We start from the raw sequence: 17,271 nt of genomic DNA, 5'->3' as shown, positions 1-17,271 counted from the left end.
GCCGTACGCAGGTATTACTATGGCCTATGTTGATTAAACATAATTCTAGGCCCGCCGCCCAGTCTTCCAACGTCCGGCCCCTCGCATTCGTTCGCGGGGAATTCTAGGCGATAGACTTTGCATTGAAATCCCCCGCGACAATGACGCGGTCTCGGGGGTACCTGGAGATGAGAGATCTCATCTCGTCCAGCACCCCCTCAAACCGCGCCAGATCCCAGCGAGGAGGGGCGTATACACTACTTACTACGATAGGTCTCCAAGTCGCAGCCACATATCCTACTCCTGCTTCGATGCGGCTGAATGGTACAGACCGCGGCACCGGTTTCCACGCAATGGCGGCAGAGCCGTCCCGGGGCCCAGTGGGGGTGGTTGGCCGGGACCCGGTACGGCTCCGACACAATCCCAAGACCACACCCGGGCTCAGCCATGGTCTGCAAAAACAAATCCTGGGCAGCGCGGGCGTGGTTAAGGTTTGCCTGGTGGACTCTAAGGGCCATTTAGACTAGCCCATAGAGTCTCCCAGCTCCATTCTATCCGTTACGCTATTATTCGCTAACGCTTCTTAGGTCGTGCAGCCGTTATCCTTCCACCCTGCGGAACTGCTGCCTGTGGCCCATTCATATGTGCCGGCTGGATTTGCAGGTGCACCAGCCGATGTGCTCTCTTCTTCGTTGATGTTGCACACCTCCATGGTGGTTGTAATCGGTTGTAGACCAACTATGGGCCCAACCGGTTGTTTGGGTATCTTCCCAATCAGGCGCCCTTTCAGCCGTACCGGATCAAACTTGACCACATCGTTAACCCTAACCCGTGGGGTTTGGGGGTTGGTTTTTACTGCAGCAGACCCTTCAGCGTTTACGATTATTGCCTGCCCTCTGCTGCCACTCTCATTCCTAGCTTGTTGCACTTTGGGTTGATTCTGCATTTGCTGCTGGCTGTTTAATGTTGTAGCCTTCCTCTTCTTGTAGGGTTTACCGGTGGTCTTTCCACTTCGATTTTGTTTGACACTTTTACAAGCGTTTCCGCCAATCCTATGCTCTGCTGGGTGTCCAGCTTCGGCGCAAATAACACATCGTGGAGGATTGCTGTATTTGCCAGCCAAGTGGCCTTGTAGGCCACATCTGTAGCACAGACCGGTCCTATCGATTGTGCTGTTATGCAACGAAAGCATTGTAGTGGGCGTTTGGATAGTAGGTCCACTTTCGCCTTGGCCCATCCTACAACAATGCAGCCTTCTTTGACAAGTAGATTGGCTGCGGCCAAGGGGCAGCTCACGACGGTCGTGAGCATCCCGTTGGCGGCTCTTCTTAGAGGGCCCACTTTGACTGACACCACCGGAGTCTTACCGATGGTCATCAGGGTTTCTCTAATGTCGTTTTCGTTGATAGAGTTGTCCATTCCACTCGGTCTAAGTTCAGCGCTGAATTCCGGTCTGCTTACTCGGACTCCTTCTTTACCTTCGAGGACTTCTCTCATGCGTCGAGCCAGTTCATCGGCCTTCTGTCTACAGTCTGGTCCGGTGATTTCGAGGCTCAGCGCCTTTGTTGCGGTGCGTCTCATATTCAGAGCCTTGGAAATTCCAAGGTCCTGCAACTTAATGTGGAGTCGCACCTCTGTCATACATTCCGCGTATTCGCTCTTGGGGCACGTGAGAACGATTGCCGCGGTACGCGGTGTCTTGCGCAGGCCCGTTATCGTTAAGAGTATGCCAGATTGGGAGGACTTGGTTCATCTTTTTATGGCTGCCCCATTGACTGTCGGCTTCTTTGCCACGGCTGATTGCGTGGCATTGGCAAAATTGTCGCTATTCTTCTTTCTGCCTGCAACCGTTGACCATGGCCCTGTCATGGTCCGTGTAGGGGCAGATATAGACGTGACCTCCGTCGTAATTTTGTTCGTCATAATGTTCCCGGTCTTACCCTTTTTTAGGGATTTGTTATCCGCAGCATTTAAGGAACGTTGTGCGGTCGATCCTTTCTTTTGATTGGCCCTGTCTCTCGCTAAAAAGGCATTAGATCCTCCTTTCAGAGTAGGAGTTTCCCTCATATTTATTGTATTTGAGAGGATCGCTTGCGCTGGGATAAGTTCTCTTATCATCTCACGCATTTTCCGTGAGAAGGTTTCCACAATCCTCTCTTCCATACCCTTGCTGTTGCTGTTATCAATGTTGCCATAGCAGGTTGATATGACATCGACCTTCATCTCCGTGTTAACGTTGGAGGGTGGTAAGGGTGATACCGCATTCTCCAGTACTTTGGAGACACCACCAATCGGCGGTCTGGTAACGACTGGTTGTCCCTCTTTCACAATTTCTGCCAGGATTTCTGGCTGTTTGCTGATGGTTACATCTTCTTCTATCTCTTCTATTTCTTGTTCGTCCAAGCTGGTGTTAGGTACATTTTTCTGGACACGTCTGCGTTTGCTCCCCCTGGTCTTATAGGGAGGATCTTTCTTTTGCACGGGCAGGGGAGACTGCCTTGCTTGCTATTCTTGCAATAACTGAACTTGCAGCTGTAGCTGTCCGATTTGTTGTTGCACAGCGCGTTGTTCTCTTCGAATTGACGGTTCTCAATTTCCGCCTGTTGAGCTGTCGCTTTCCGACGTAGCTTTTCGATTTCGGCGTCTCGTGCGATTCCAAAAGAGGGTTTATTGAGACGCCTCGACAGGTGGTAGGCGGCAACAGCTATCTTTGCTGCCGCCTTATTTAACACTCCCTTGAGAGCTTCTTTAATATTCTTACTCTTAAAAGCCACCTTATCGATACTTCTGAGTCCCTCTAATATGATCGCCGGCATCTCAACCGTTGGAGCCATCTCGAGTTCCTCTGTCTCTTTGATTTCTATCTTTCTCCTCCTTATTGAGAGAGTTACTGGAACTGCCGGATTTTGCATTTCTCTCAGCTCCTGCTCAAACTTTCTCACTTTCTTTTCGGCCATGATTACCTTATTTACCACGTAATCACTGTCGTCGTCGTTCTTTCCTGTTTCCTGGAGCCGGGTCCACCCATAATCCGGTTTTGTAGGTCCTGATCAACTAGCAGCTTCGGTTCGTCGTCAGATGCCAATACTAGCTCAACGTCTTCCTCGCTGACATCTACGTCTTTTGGGGTCGGGGTCAGGGTCAGGTTGTCGTTTGCCCTGATTTTTCTCCCTTTGCTCATCGTACTTGTCTTTAGCCTTACTCCGGTTCCGTGACCTATCCCGTAGGGGATTGGAGGAGTCACTACTTCCAGGATCATCTCGTTTCTCCTTGTCTCGACGTAACTCCTTCCTTATCTGCTCTTGTTTGACGGAATTTGGAGCTGGCTTGTACGCAGTGCTTTTCTTCTTATAGTTGCCGCTCTTGGCGGCCTTAGCGATAACATGTTCGCCGGGCGGGATCGCCGTTGACCCGCCGGGTAGTAAATCTGGTGGCCCATCACTCGTTGTCGACGAGAGGGTGCTGGGACCATACTCCCCCGCCCGCCGTCCCCCGAGCTCCGAACCCGGGGAGTTTACTTCCTTCTGGTCGTACTCCATAAGTGTTATTTTTTTGAGCCTAAATACGTAAAGGCTGGTTTGGTTTCGGGGTTTTCCTTCCCCTAGGCTGGTTGGTTTCCAAGCCTCACGAGTCCAGCCTGCCCGAGCTCGGGTATCCCCGGGTTTGCAGTTCCCGTACCGAGGACGGCCCCCAGGATTATCCCGAAGCCGCCCACGACCCCTGAGGCACCGCCCGCAGCCGACTTTGGCAGAAGGTTTCCCGCTATTCCCCCACGAGCAACGAGGGGACTAGCCGAGCAAACTCGATCCCAGCCCCCGCCACCCCCAAGGGGAGGCCACAGACTCCCCCAACCGACCGCCGACCAACGGGCCATGCACTTACTCGCCGCCGGTTCGCGTTGCTGACGGCAGGAACCCCCGGCCTTAGCCAGGAAACTCTCCTGGCGGCCCGGTAGATTCTTCTCCTGGGGTCGCCTGGCCCCGACCTCAGAAACGTCTGAGCGGCCCAGACGACCCACCTCTCATTCCCTTTAGGGGCCCCCACCTCGCCGGAGCACCGACGTGCAATGGGTGAGACCCCTCTCCCCCACCTGTAAAAAAAAACACTCTTTCTACCAAACACTCCCCAACAAAATAAATAAATTTTTTTTGTAAAAAAACTTGGCGCTGCTTTTTTACTCCTCTCGCATTCTTCCCTAAATTATGTTTATTGTTTTTTATTCAATCAAAAATCTTAGTACTAATGTTTAAATTTTAATGTTTAAATTTCAAAGTCTAGCAGTGCCAAGTTTTTTTTACAAGAAAACTTTATTTATTTTGTTTTAATTAAATATTTTTATTTTGTATTGTTACTTCTTTAATTCTTTGTAATTAAAATGATTTTTTGTAATATTAAAAATTTGTTAAAGAGAATTAAGAAGCTATTATCACTTGGGTTTAGAATAGAAAGACCCTTGAATAGGAATACAAAGATACCACTTGGGTTTTATTTCTTTAAAGTAGTTGCATAACAATTATCTTTCAAAGCAATATACATATTCTCTTTACAATTGGCGCAATTTAATTTAAAGATTTCACATCTTTTTTTGAAATACATGTTACTTGAGTTAAGTTAGGTAATATAATTTTGTGAAGAAGAAAATAAAGATTTCACATCTTTTTTTTTAAATACATGTCACTTGAGTTAAGTTAGGTAATAATATAATTTTGTGAAAAAGATATAAAGCTACCTGTATAAAGTTAAAGCATAAGAGAGAGAAGTTGTGTCGGTGCAGCCATCTATGGCTTTTGTATTGCGGTAGGTCAAGCCGCGCGTTCTGCGTAGGCCGGTGTGAATGCGCGCAATAGGCGCCAACCGCGTTGCGTCCCAGGCAGCGAGGCGTAGGGTTGCCGCGCGCGTGCGTGAGCATGTTGGGAGGGGCGCGCAGCCCGGCGAGCGAGCATTCGTCTTCCGGACCTCGTACGGTACGCACCCGTTGTAATCAGTTTCGAGTAAAATACTTAGTTGCGTCATCTTTTCGTTTTGAACATTATATTCGAGTCGGTGGTTTACCGAGATCTACCTAACATTGTGCGAACGTCAACATATTGGTTGAGCGTGTATGCAGCTAATAACGGACAACAACTGTCGTCGCAGAAAGGAAGCCAGTGAGATACATCCCGGCGAGCCATGCCGGCACGTGGAAAGCTCAAGAAAGGCAGCCATTTTCTGGAACGTTCGAGAAAGTCTTTTCAGCATGAGATGAGAAGCCATTTTGAAATCTTGGATAAGTGGTTTTTTGGCTTGGTCCTTGCGACATATATCAGTTATTCGAACATTCTATGTGATGTTATCTCAATCAAAGGTAACCGTTTTCAATATTCTTGAGTAAAGACGTTAAAGGTTCGTTTAACGTTACACGAGGAATCCGCAAGGGATCGTCAATCCTTTCACGGTTACACTTTGCGGGTAAAGCTTGCAGAATTCACGAGAGCAAGCGAGAGGAAGACTTCCTCGCCTTTTGAAAAGATATTAGGATTTCATCTCGAGTTTAATTGTAACACTGAGCTCAGTCTAAAAGTCCATTAATTAATTATTTCTTTGGTTGCAACCATTTTATTCACAATGAAAAAACTGTAATTCTTTTTTTTTGTGCGATTGATTTATTATGATAAATCCGATAGTGAATATTTTTTGTATTTAATCACATTAACGTGCGTACATTTGTTGCACTCAATACTCAATTAGAATAGATTACTTGCGAATATACCTATTAATCGTTTTCATGCGTCGTAATAACAATATCTATTAACCGTTTGCTTGCGTTTCAACAAAAATCTCTTACTCAATTACCTTGTATTATTACGTTGATTATTTTGCGAATTCTTAATTATCTAATATTGCGTTTGTTTTATTTCAAATTAATGTGTCAATCAAAGAATGAAGGCGTTCGACAATTGTAATTCACTACATTTAGTTGAAAACTTATTGCTTATGTCGTATTAAATGCTTGTGTTGTATTCATTGCCTTTGTAGTTGCTCGTGTCGTAGTAATGGCTCATGTTGTAATATATTCCTTTGTCGTGATTTATACACAAGCTCTGTAATATTCATTCAATATTTGAATCACAAGGAAGACTCTCGAGAAGGCCGATGACAATTATTCATGATTGAACTAAAGGATTGATGCATTATTTCAATGATTGTTTGAATTTTATATGCACTGATATTCATGTTGTTTACTTGATTTATGTCAATGTTTTGAACGATCTTTTCTTTGATAAATAACAACTAGTTCTGAGCTTAACTACGTCAAGATAAATTATATGCGAGCATACTATTACAATTCTTTTTATAAAGAATCTTGTCACATGATAGAATTACATTAGTGAATCTATATTACAGTTAACATAGCTCAAAAGAAAGGACTGTTCTATACTAATAATTTTCTTTCATCTTATATTTTGTACAGCTTATTATCATTTCACATACCGAATTATACTTTTATATTGATTACGCGAAAATCAAACTGCGATTAACTATTTTTATTGTACGAATACTGGTAAGGTTTTTAGCAGTTTTCCTTACCCATGCAACAAATGTTAGTATTCTTTGACTATTTCTGCCACTTATAAGTTTCTTTCGATAAATAAATTACGGTACACAATTTCTCTCTCCATACACAGTTTCGTTATATTTGTTCCTTCCTCATCTAAATCACGAGGCCAGGCTCGTGCGCCGGCTTGTGCAAACACTACCACTTTAGGTTAGATACATGTCACTTGAGTTAAGTTAGGTAATATAATTTTGTGAAGAAGAAATTAAAGATTTTACATCTTTATTTTGAAATACATATGTCACTTGAGTTAAGTTAAATAATATAATTTTGTGAAAAATATATAAAGCTACCACTTAGGTTAGTTTTTTGAATTTACAAAATACATTGCGTGTACTTGGCACTTTTTTTACTTTTTTTGAAAAAGGTAATTTTGTACTGATATCACCTATTTTGTAGTGTTAAGCAAGGATCTGCAAAACATTTTTATTTTTTATTTTTTAATTATTCACAAAATTAGCAATAACAACAAATACATAAAAATTAATAATATTTAAGTAAAAGTAAATTATACATTTCTCACAAAAATTGAAGGAACACTAAATTTATTTTTAAAAATAGGCAAAATTCGAGCAGCTGTAACTTTGTTAAAAATAAATAAAATTTAAATTTTAAGCTTAAAATTTTTACTTTCGAAAGGTTACTATTATTCGTCCAATTTTTATTATGTCTATACATAATTTTAATTCAGCGAATTTTTATTATGTCATGACATAATTTTAATTCTGCCGCTAGGGAATTTTTAAGTCGATTTTTATGAATCAAGCTTGAATTCGATGTCGGTGTCCCAGGTTGCCGATAACAAGATCCACACAGTGCGCTCTATAGTTTTTGGTGTCCAGGTGTATTAATACCTTAAATTCAATGTCCACGTGTTCCAGGTTGCCGATGACGGGTTCCAGATAGTGCGCTCCATAGTTTTCGGTGTCCAGGTGCAATAATACGTTGATTTCGATGTCTAGGTGCCCCACGTTGCCGATGACGAGGTCCACATAGTCCACATAGTTCAGATTTAAAGTTATTAATACACGTAGACACCGAAAACTACGGAGCGCACAATGTGGACCTCGTCATCGGCAACCTGGGACACCTAGACATCAAATTCAACGTACGATTACACCTGGACACCGAAAACTATAAAGCGCACTATCTGGATCCCGTCATCGGCAACCTGGGACACGTGGACATCGAATTCAAGGTATTAATACACGTAAACACCGAAAACTACAGAACGCACTATGTGGACCTCGTCATCGGCAACCTGGGATATGAATTCCGCCCCTACTAGACATCGAATTCAAGCTTGATTCATAAGAATCGACTAAAAAATTCATTAGCGGCACTTTCTGCCAAACGTAGAGAACCTTCATTTCCAGCAGCGGTGGTAATACAATGTAAAGCGGGGAGCACACACTTCTGCATAACGCATAATGCGAAAGCATAAAAAATTGATTGGTCCATAGGAAATAGACCAATCAGTTTTCTTATGCTTACGTATTATGCGTTAAGCTGGATTTTTACGAGCCGTTGAAACCGACCGTTCGAGCGACAAAACGGATCACGTGACGACGTTTGTATGGTACAAACGTCGTCACGTGATCCGTTTTGTCGCTCGAACAGTCGGTTTCAGCGGCTCGTGAAAATCCAGCTTTATGCAAAAGCCTGTGTTCCCCGCTTAAGGGGATCCTAAAGCCGTCTGTAATACCGGCTTTTTTTCTTAGCACTAATCTTTTAATTGGTTTTATAGAAATGCAAAATTCTTGTCTAGAATTAAAGTACGCATCAAAATCTAGGTCATGGTGGTCGAATTTATATCGAAAACGAGAAAAAATTAATATTCTTGTTAATTTTTGGTATACGTGACGACAATATTTGCTTTGTACAAAAATTCCACAATAAATATCGGTAATTTTTCAGTTTAGCTACAGCAGCACAAAAAACGATGAATTTAGGCTCATTCGACGCGTTTTTGCACGAAACGACCGAATCTGGCAGAAAAACATAAACATAAGAGAAATGATTAATCCATATACATGTGCATAAGGAAATAGACTAATCCGTTTTTTATGCATATGGTTAAGCACCTATTACTACGTTTACGCAAGCGTTACTTCTGTAGTAACTTATGATATATCATACGTTTACGCGGAGTAAATTATCGCAAGTTACTACAAAATCTCGTTTACGCGAAGGAAAATCTCGTTTACGCGAAGGAATTATCGTAAGTTACTACGAAAGTAAGTAGTTATACTAGGCGGGTTCCAATCCGGGGGCTCCGAGGGGGGGGGTGAAAGAAGGGGGGGTATCGGATTACGGGGTGAGGGTGAGGGAGGGGGGGTATCGGATTTCGCGGGGGTGAAGGGGAGGGGGGGTGTCGGGTTACACAGGGGTATCGGATTTCGCGGAGGTGAGGGGGAGGGGGTGGTGTCGGGTTACACAGGGGTATCGGATTTCGCGGTGGTGAGGGGGAGAGGGGGTGTCGCGTTACATAGGGGTATCGAATTTCGCGGGTTGAGGGGGAGGGGGGGTATCGGGTTACACAAGGGAAATCGGATTACGAGGGGAAGGGGTGACCTTGGCATACCACCGGGATGACTCACCTGGATGACTCACCGGGATGACTCACCCGCGCCGCTGGTCCGCGCCGCTGGTCCGCGCCGCTGGTCCGCGCCGCTGGTCCGCGCCGCTGGTCCGCACGCACAGTGGGGCCAAATCCCGAAAAGCTGGCCAAAACCTCAAATAAACTTAGAATCGAGCAAAAATTGGTATACTATGGTTTTCGAGGTTGCTGATTACAAATCCAAAGTTAAAATTATTGTGAACAAAATGGCGGATCCAATATGGCGGTCATACATGTAAAAAAAATATCAGACTTTAATAAAAATTAGTATACAAGTGTTCTCAAGGTCGCTGATTACACATCCAAAGTTAAAATTATTGTGAACAAAATGGCGGATCCAATATGGCGGTCACACATGTGAAAAAAATATCAGACTTTAATGAAAATTAGTATACAGGGGTTTTTGAGGTCGCTGATTACAAATCTCAAGCCAAAATTACTGTAAGCAAAATGGCATTTAATATGGTGAACGCATGTGTGAAAAATATGTAAATTTTTTTAATAAAGAAAAAATTATAGGCTCGATACTAGCACAACTAAGCAAATATATATATATGTATATAAAATAATGTTAGAACGATAGTGATCAAAAGATAAAACATGATTTAAAAACATTACTGGAGATAATTAATCGGAATCCACGTCAGAATCAGAATTAAGTCCGCGTCAGAATCGGAATCAAATCTACGTCAGAATCAATTTCCGAATCGTAGATCCAAATCGTGTCAATCGTAGAGCCGTATTCCGTTTCGGTTGCAACAGTCACTGTAAGAAAGACACAATTATATTTAGTTTAAATTAATACATTAAAAAATAAAATATATTTATTTGACAAAAAATATTACTAAGGATAATTAATCGGAATCACTGTCAGAGTAGGAATCCACCCCAGATTCAGAATCAACTTCCGAATCGGTGTCAAACGTAGTTCCAGATTCGGTTTTGGTTGCAACAGTAGGTGAGAGTAATAGCTCTACAGCTTCCCGTGATAAACTTTTTAGTTTCTTCTGTGGCAGTTTTCTGATGCTAATTCGCTTGAGGTCGATGTTGTACGAATTCCTTCGGTCTTCCTTCGTTTTAATCTTTCACTGCAAAACACAAATTCCGAGGAAGGGCGACCGCTTTTATTGGTCGGTGTCTTTTGAAAAATAGCAGGTAGTGGAAAGAATACGGGTTCACTAAGCCATTTCTAGTAGTTTTTGAAAAAGATCCCCTCTGTCCTATTGACCTTTTGCCACATGGTTCTCATTTTATAGAATAATGTGGAAAAGGACGCTCTCATATCTTCACGTACCTGTACGGAACGTCCACTTTTTTCGAAAAATTTTTTTTCCAGGTGTTCTATTATAATATTTAATTCGTCTTTTAAATGATTTCTGACGATTATAAAAACTTCCTTTTGAGTATATTGTAAAAATTGTTGATCACTAGATCCTGTAATAAAAGCATACAAAATTTAAAAAACTGATTTGAATATGAAAACTTAGAACATTAAAATAAACCGAAATAAAATAAAAATGAAGTAACTGTAAATATATAGATTTAAACGTTTTGGATAATAGAGCGCGATTTATCGAAAACACTAATCGACGTAAACATCGATCCGGGATATGTATATTGTATGATTTGTTATTATTAAGGATAGAATTACTAAAAGAACAAAAGAACATAAGCATTTTCAAGCCGAGTCATTGTCCTGAAGCGAAACGATTGACAAGTCGCAAATGAGCAACGTAGCGATAATAAGCGAAAAAACAGCATGATAGGCAGCTCTCGGCAGCTAATTTTTGTGAATTTCGCAAGATAATAAAGTGAACTAAAGCCCTAAATTTAGATTTTCGCGGAATATAGCGGAATATATAACTTTCCATCCAGTTGAAAATAGAAGTTTATAAAATTATATTGTCTTTGTAAGGCAGAATTATGCCTTGTTTCAACACAATAAAAATTAAATTTATAGGTTATATTAGTGTAAAAACATTTTCTACATACCTGCAGGAGTTATTTCCATGTCGTAGAATTAAAATCGAACACTTCACTTTCAAGCTATCCGATATATAATATACCGTAATTTTCTTTCTTTTGTTACGCGATGCGTGCGCTCTGAACGAAGGCTAACTTTGAACTGAGTTCACAGACGCAGGTATGAGGATAGGGTCTTTTCCTTTTACAATTGGATGCACCAAACACCCTTCTACCCATCCCACCAGTCAAAATTCCCCGAATCAAATTTTCATTTCTTAGGTTTTGGCCAGTTTTTCGGGATTTGGCCCCACTATGGCACGGGGGGAGAGGGTCCGCGATCGCGTTCGCTGTCGCGCTGCGGGTCCGCGTGGGGGTCCGCGGGGGTCCGCGGAGGCCGTGTGGAGGTCCGCGGTTGCGCCGCGGGGTCCGTCGTTCGCAACGACGCCGCTAGGCGACGTACAATGGGTAAGACTAACTCGATAGCGCACTGCGTTGGGAGCGTGTTTTGTCGATGACGCATCGAACCTGTCGGGAAATGTTCGTCGTAAACAACATTTTTCTAGGAAAAAGGGGGGTGTTATCTCATAGACTAAACAATTTTGCGCTATTTTTTACGACGCAATTATAGTCATATTTATAATATATATATTCTGCGTTAATATAAATATATTATGCAGCAATTAAATCTGAGGAAATAAGTATTTTTATGTTCAATGTTAAACTGAAAAATTTTTACTATAGGTAAATATATAAGATTTTATTTTATTTATCATCATTGGCGGAACTGCCCTTTGTGGACCAGCGTCTGCTCATTATATTAATTTATAATATTAATAAATATTTCTTTCTGTATTTATTATTACCTATAAAAAATGAGTCCCTTTGAAACGGCATCATGTTGAAAACCAGGTATTGCGACATGCGATAAATGCTTTAAATTTTGCAAATACATCCTTTGCGATTTGAAATATTTTGTGATTTTTTCAAGAAAGAGAAATGTAAATTTTATGTAATGAAAGTGAGGAGTTATTAATTCCCATTTGAGTACAATTAAATTGTGAATATCATGTATTTTAATAGAACAGAAATATGGTAACAATACTGCTGAGACATGATAAGTGGGTATTTGAAAAGTTTTCTTAAAAAGTGTCTATATGTCAGTATCATAAGTATTATATGTTTCTTGAATTGGCATATTCGACAAAATTTTGTAAACTTTTGAGGATGTTTTATCATAATGCTAAAATTCGTCTGAAATACCGGATCGTCCCAACAAAGAAATAATCGTCGAGCTCCCATTGGCCACAGATTTGTCACCACTATATCCATCTGTCACATATTAACGATTAGACAACTATAAATATTCAATTACTGTGATTATTAAAAGTCGAGGAATATACACTTTAGCCTTTCTATACGCTATTTCAAAATCAATTTCAGTTTTGTTCTATTGTAATATTCCAGCGAACACTAAGTTACATGTAACTTACATGCAAGGTATGTACAATTTTTTACTCAACAATGTAAATGCAAATATAACACATCATGTTTGTGTTTCCATTAAAATAAATTGTTAATTTGTCATACAGCGTGTAATATACAAATCCAATATAAACTTCTCAATCATGGTAAGAATTTAAAAAATTTTTAGCATTTAATTCTTAATTTTTATTTAACTTTAATAAAAAACTATATCTTTGACAGTCTTTGCGGTCTTGAAATTTAGCAAAACATACATGAAAAAGCACCCAGATAGCCAAGCGTGTCTGAGTAAAATTGCGCAAACCTGTGATTGCTTATGATACTGGCAACTTGCCGTATATTTACTTCAAATGGTTTCGAGTAATTTAATATTTGAAGCAACACGCAGGCAACAATATATGTATTGCCAGCAATTTATCGGCAAGAGAGCAGCATATCAAATTTACTTAATATGACAGCATTGTGTGATTCTATGAATTATTACAACAACATGACAGCAACAGCTCGAATTTTGAATCAGACGTTTTTAGACTGCAGCATAAATTACCGACAAGTTGCTAGCAAATTGCCATACAAAATTGTTATATTGTGAAGGCATCAACTTGCCGACAAATGCGGACTCAGTTGCCACAATTCTGATAGCAACACATACTATGTTGCCGGCAATATGCCAGCAACAATGCAGATACGTTGCTATCTGGACAGATTATTTCGTGCTTTATTACAGATTATTATTATTATCCGGTAAACAAAAAAACATTAAGAACCATTTCAACTATATTGTATTAACGTTACAACGTTGCTGCAATGTAGTTGAAATGTTTCTTGATATGCTTTTCTTACTAATAGACATTTATTATTAGATATTTATTATTACTGTGTAACTATATTAAATTAAATGTCAAGTTTTTGTAAATTTTACAAAAACACCATTTAATTGGTTTATTTTATTATGTATTATAATATCTTTATGATTTAATGTTTATCGTATGTCTTAATTTACGACAAGTAAGGAGATATCGGAAGTGGTTTGCAGAGAATAGTAATTTGTAGTAAAGTATTCGCAACGCATTGCTTAACAATATACCTGCAGCATTTCAATTTTTACTCACAATTTATCTCCCTTATGATTTATGAATGATGTTCTGAAGATGCTTCCCTTGTTACTGTCATCCTTTGTTACTACATTGGTATATGTTAAATACAGGTCGTAATAACCAGATAATTCCTCTGCGAAACAGAAGGTACAGATGTCAGTTTTAACATTGTACGTTGCTGTACTATTTGCAGATTTCATTTGATCAAATTTTAATTCCCGTATATGCGATCTGTCTGTGTGAAAACTTATATCTCGCGTTGGACGGTTGATCAGAATGGAAATTTTGCATTCACCGCGAGATAAAATATTACCATATGTGTCATGTAGATCTAAATAGATTTCATAGTGGAGCGGTATTACATCGTTCGATAAACGGCTTCCATATCTGTTAAACTATTATTATTTCTTGAATTTTCGTCGATAGCTAGCGTTGTCGCAATAAGAAATAGTAGGCTCTTTAATAATAGTATGAAGGGTTCCATGCCAAAATTCGTTGCATGTATCTGTACAAAAGATTTCTTTGTTAAATAAAATTTCAAAGTAATGGTTTGTGGTTTATATGTAAAATCATGAGGCATATCTGTTAAAATGACTGCCGTGCCAAAACTAAACCGTGTTATGACTCATAACACAATTAACACAATACAACAATAAACATTACCATATGTAAAATATGGTTTATTATCCTAAATGTATTTAGTATAATAAAATGTTATTAAACCATTAACACAATAATATTAATATGTTATGTGTCTCTTTATAAGATGACAAATTAATTATCAAAATTTTCTCATTTTCCTCTACTTATCTTGTTCGTTAAAGCGGCGTAGAACATTGTCTATCATATATATCATTTAGCATATAAAAAAAGTGAAAGAAAAGGATACATTATATATAAAACCAGAAACTTTTTACTTAGAAATTTGAAATCTCTGAGTACAAGATTTTAAGATAAAATTGTAAACTTGAACTCGTTTTTATGACAACGAAAGAAAAGACAGCAATAATAGCAATGTTATTGCTTATAACAATAATAAAATGTATTTAAATATATTTATTAAAAGAACTAAATTTCTGATGACAATAATTTTTAGAAGATAATCTTTTCAAAATTAGAGGAACAAAAATGTATATTTCGAATTCCTTCTTACGAATTATTTAAACGTACCTCTACGCTATATATTTGTTGAAATAAGTGAAGGTGTAACTTACTATCTGAATCGAAATATTGAAATTGTGTGCCGATTAGAATACAACTTTTAGAACAATTAGCTATATGGTTAACACATGCTTACCAAAATGGGGTTTTTGGGGGAAAATTTTCAATACGGGTTTTTGGAGAAAAAGCCCCCAAATGCCCCCGGGTTTGAAAAATAAAAGGGGGCTAACATCATAAAAAATAGGTATCAATTATTTAAAAAAAAGAATTTTTGCTAATAGTAAATGTGTAGGTAAGAACGAGAAAACATCCCGTCTTGAAAATTTTTCCTTTTTTACCCAAAAAATTCCCCCGCCCCCGGTTTTTTTGTTTTTCAAATTTAAAAAAGAGAGAGGAAGAGAAGAGAGAGAAGAGTTTTTTATGTTAAAATAAGGTTTTTAAGGAGGTTCGATGCTTCCCGGGGGATAGTGGGACGGGGGGGGTTTGGGAAAAAACCCCCCCAAAATACTTTTAAATAGGGGAAAAAGAAGGGGGTTTTTTCTGTTTTTGGGGGCGCCGCGTGCGTATAATGCGTGCTGTGTTCACTTTTTTTAAAAACCTGGCACCCCAGCAACAAAAAAAAACAACCCCAATTTTTTTTAAAAAATTAATTTTTTTTCCAAAGGGAAATAACCTTTCCCTTTTTTTTTGGGTCATTTTTTTTTAAAAATTTTAATTTTAAAAGTGATATTTTTTTTCCTTTTCTTTTTCTTTTTTTTTTTGGGAAATTTTTTCTTTTTTAAAAATATAGCAAAAACACCCCCCTAAAAAAATTTTTAAAAAAAAGCCCCAGTTTTTTGAAATTTTAAATTTGGGGTTTTTGGAACCCCAAAAAAAATTTGGGGGGAAATTTTTTTGGGAATTTTTTTACCCCCCCCTTTTAAAAAAAAAACTCCCCAAAAAAATTTTTTTTAAAAAAATAAAAATTTTTGGGTTAGATTTTTTTTAAAAGGGGACGGTAAAAATTCCCAAAAATTCAAAAAATTTTATTTTGCATTCCAGAACAACAATTAAAATGCCCTGAAACTGGGGCATTTTTAACATATTTTTTTTTGGGAAATTTATATTGCATATACTTTCAGAAGGGAAAAAAAGGCAAAAAAAAAAAGAAAAAGAAAGGGAAAAAAAAATTTTCACAGTAACTTAAAAATTTTTTAAAAAAATTTTTAAAAGCGAAAAAAAGGGGGAAAGGTTTTTCCGAAATTTTGTAAAAAAATTTTTAATTTTAAAAAAAAATTGCTTGATTTTTCGTCGCTAGACGGCCACGGCTGAACGTGTGAAAAAGACACCCCTTAAAACGCACCGGGGACAATCAGGCAACCCCCCTTTTTTTTCCCCTACTTAAAAAGCTAGGGCCCCTTTTTCCAAAAACCCCCCTCCCATTTCCCCCCCATGAAGCCATCAAACCCTTTTCCTTAAAAACCCCCAAAAATTTTAAAATAAAAAAATTCTCCCCCTCCCCCCTCTCCCTCCTCTCTTTTTTATCTGACTAACAAAAGAAAAAAACCCCCATACTTTGATAAAAAAGAAAAACCTTTCAAGACTGTTTTTGTATTTTCGTTTTTCCCCAAAATTTAGTATTACTAGATATTTTTTTTTAAAAATTTGGGGTTTCATATTTATTTGAAAATTTTGACCTGTCATTTTTCAGGATTTCCCGCCATTTAATTTTTCCCCTTTAAAACCCCGTTTTGGGAAAAATTTCCAAAGCCCCCATCGTGGTAAGCATGGTGTTAAAATAGTTTTAATTTGGGGGTTTAAAAAATTGTATTCTAATCGGCACACAATTTTTCCTTTTGATCAGATATAAGTTACACCTTCACTTTTCAACAAATAAAGCGTAGGGTACTTTTTAAAAATTCGTAAAAGGAATTCGAAAATTAAATTTTTTTTTTCCCTTTAAATTTTTAAAAGATTATCTTCAAAAAAATTTTGTCTCAGAAATTTTTTTTTTTTTTTAATTAAAAAAAAATTTTTAAAAAATTTTTTTTTGTTATAAGCAAAACATTTTATTTTTTTCTGTCTTTCTTTCGTTTTAAAAAAACGAGTTCAAGTTTACAATTTTTTTTTTAAAACTTTACTCAGAGATTTAAAAAATTTTAATAAAAATTTCTGGGGTTTTTATAATGTATCCTTTTTTTTTCACTTTTTTATATGCTAAATGGGGATTTTATAGACAAGGGGTTTAACCCCCCTTAACGAACAAGAAAAAATAAAGGGAAAAAAAGAAAATTTTGATAATTAATTTGTATCTTTTTAAAAAAACCAAAATATTAAATTTTGGTTAATGGTTTTTAAAACTTTTAATAAAAAAATTTAGGAAAAACATATTT

General features: G+C 38.3%; 1 long non-coding RNA gene across 4 annotated transcripts; it reads right to left on the bottom strand.

Annotated features, from left to right (window-relative positions):
* Nucleotides 1-9,163: 9,163 nt before the first annotated feature.
* Nucleotides 9,164-14,991, bottom strand: LOC143903692 (uncharacterized). Of its 4 annotated transcripts, none has more exons than XR_013258780.1 (4): nt 14,052-14,991; nt 10,040-13,871; nt 9,813-9,959; nt 9,164-9,318 (listed from the first exon to the last, which is right to left on the bottom strand). It is a non-coding gene; the product is annotated as an uncharacterized LOC143903692 (long non-coding RNA). The 4 variants fall into 4 exon arrangements; XR_013258784.1 differs by having other exon boundaries at nt 9,164-9,959; nt 10,040-10,282; nt 10,489-13,871; XR_013258782.1 differs by having other exon boundaries at nt 9,164-9,959; nt 10,040-12,488; nt 13,754-13,871.
* Between the last annotated feature and the right edge of the window lie 2,280 nt (nt 14,992-17,271).

The sequence above is a fragment of the Temnothorax americanus genome, unplaced genomic scaffold (genome assembly GCF_048541705.1).
Source record: "Temnothorax americanus isolate GAGA-0224 unplaced genomic scaffold, ASM4854170v1 Scaffold105, whole genome shotgun sequence".
Lineage (NCBI taxonomy): Eukaryota > Metazoa > Arthropoda > Insecta > Hymenoptera > Formicidae > Temnothorax > Temnothorax americanus.
The sequence above is the reverse complement of the archived record's forward strand: the minus strand, read 5'-3'. Positions and strand labels throughout refer to the sequence as shown.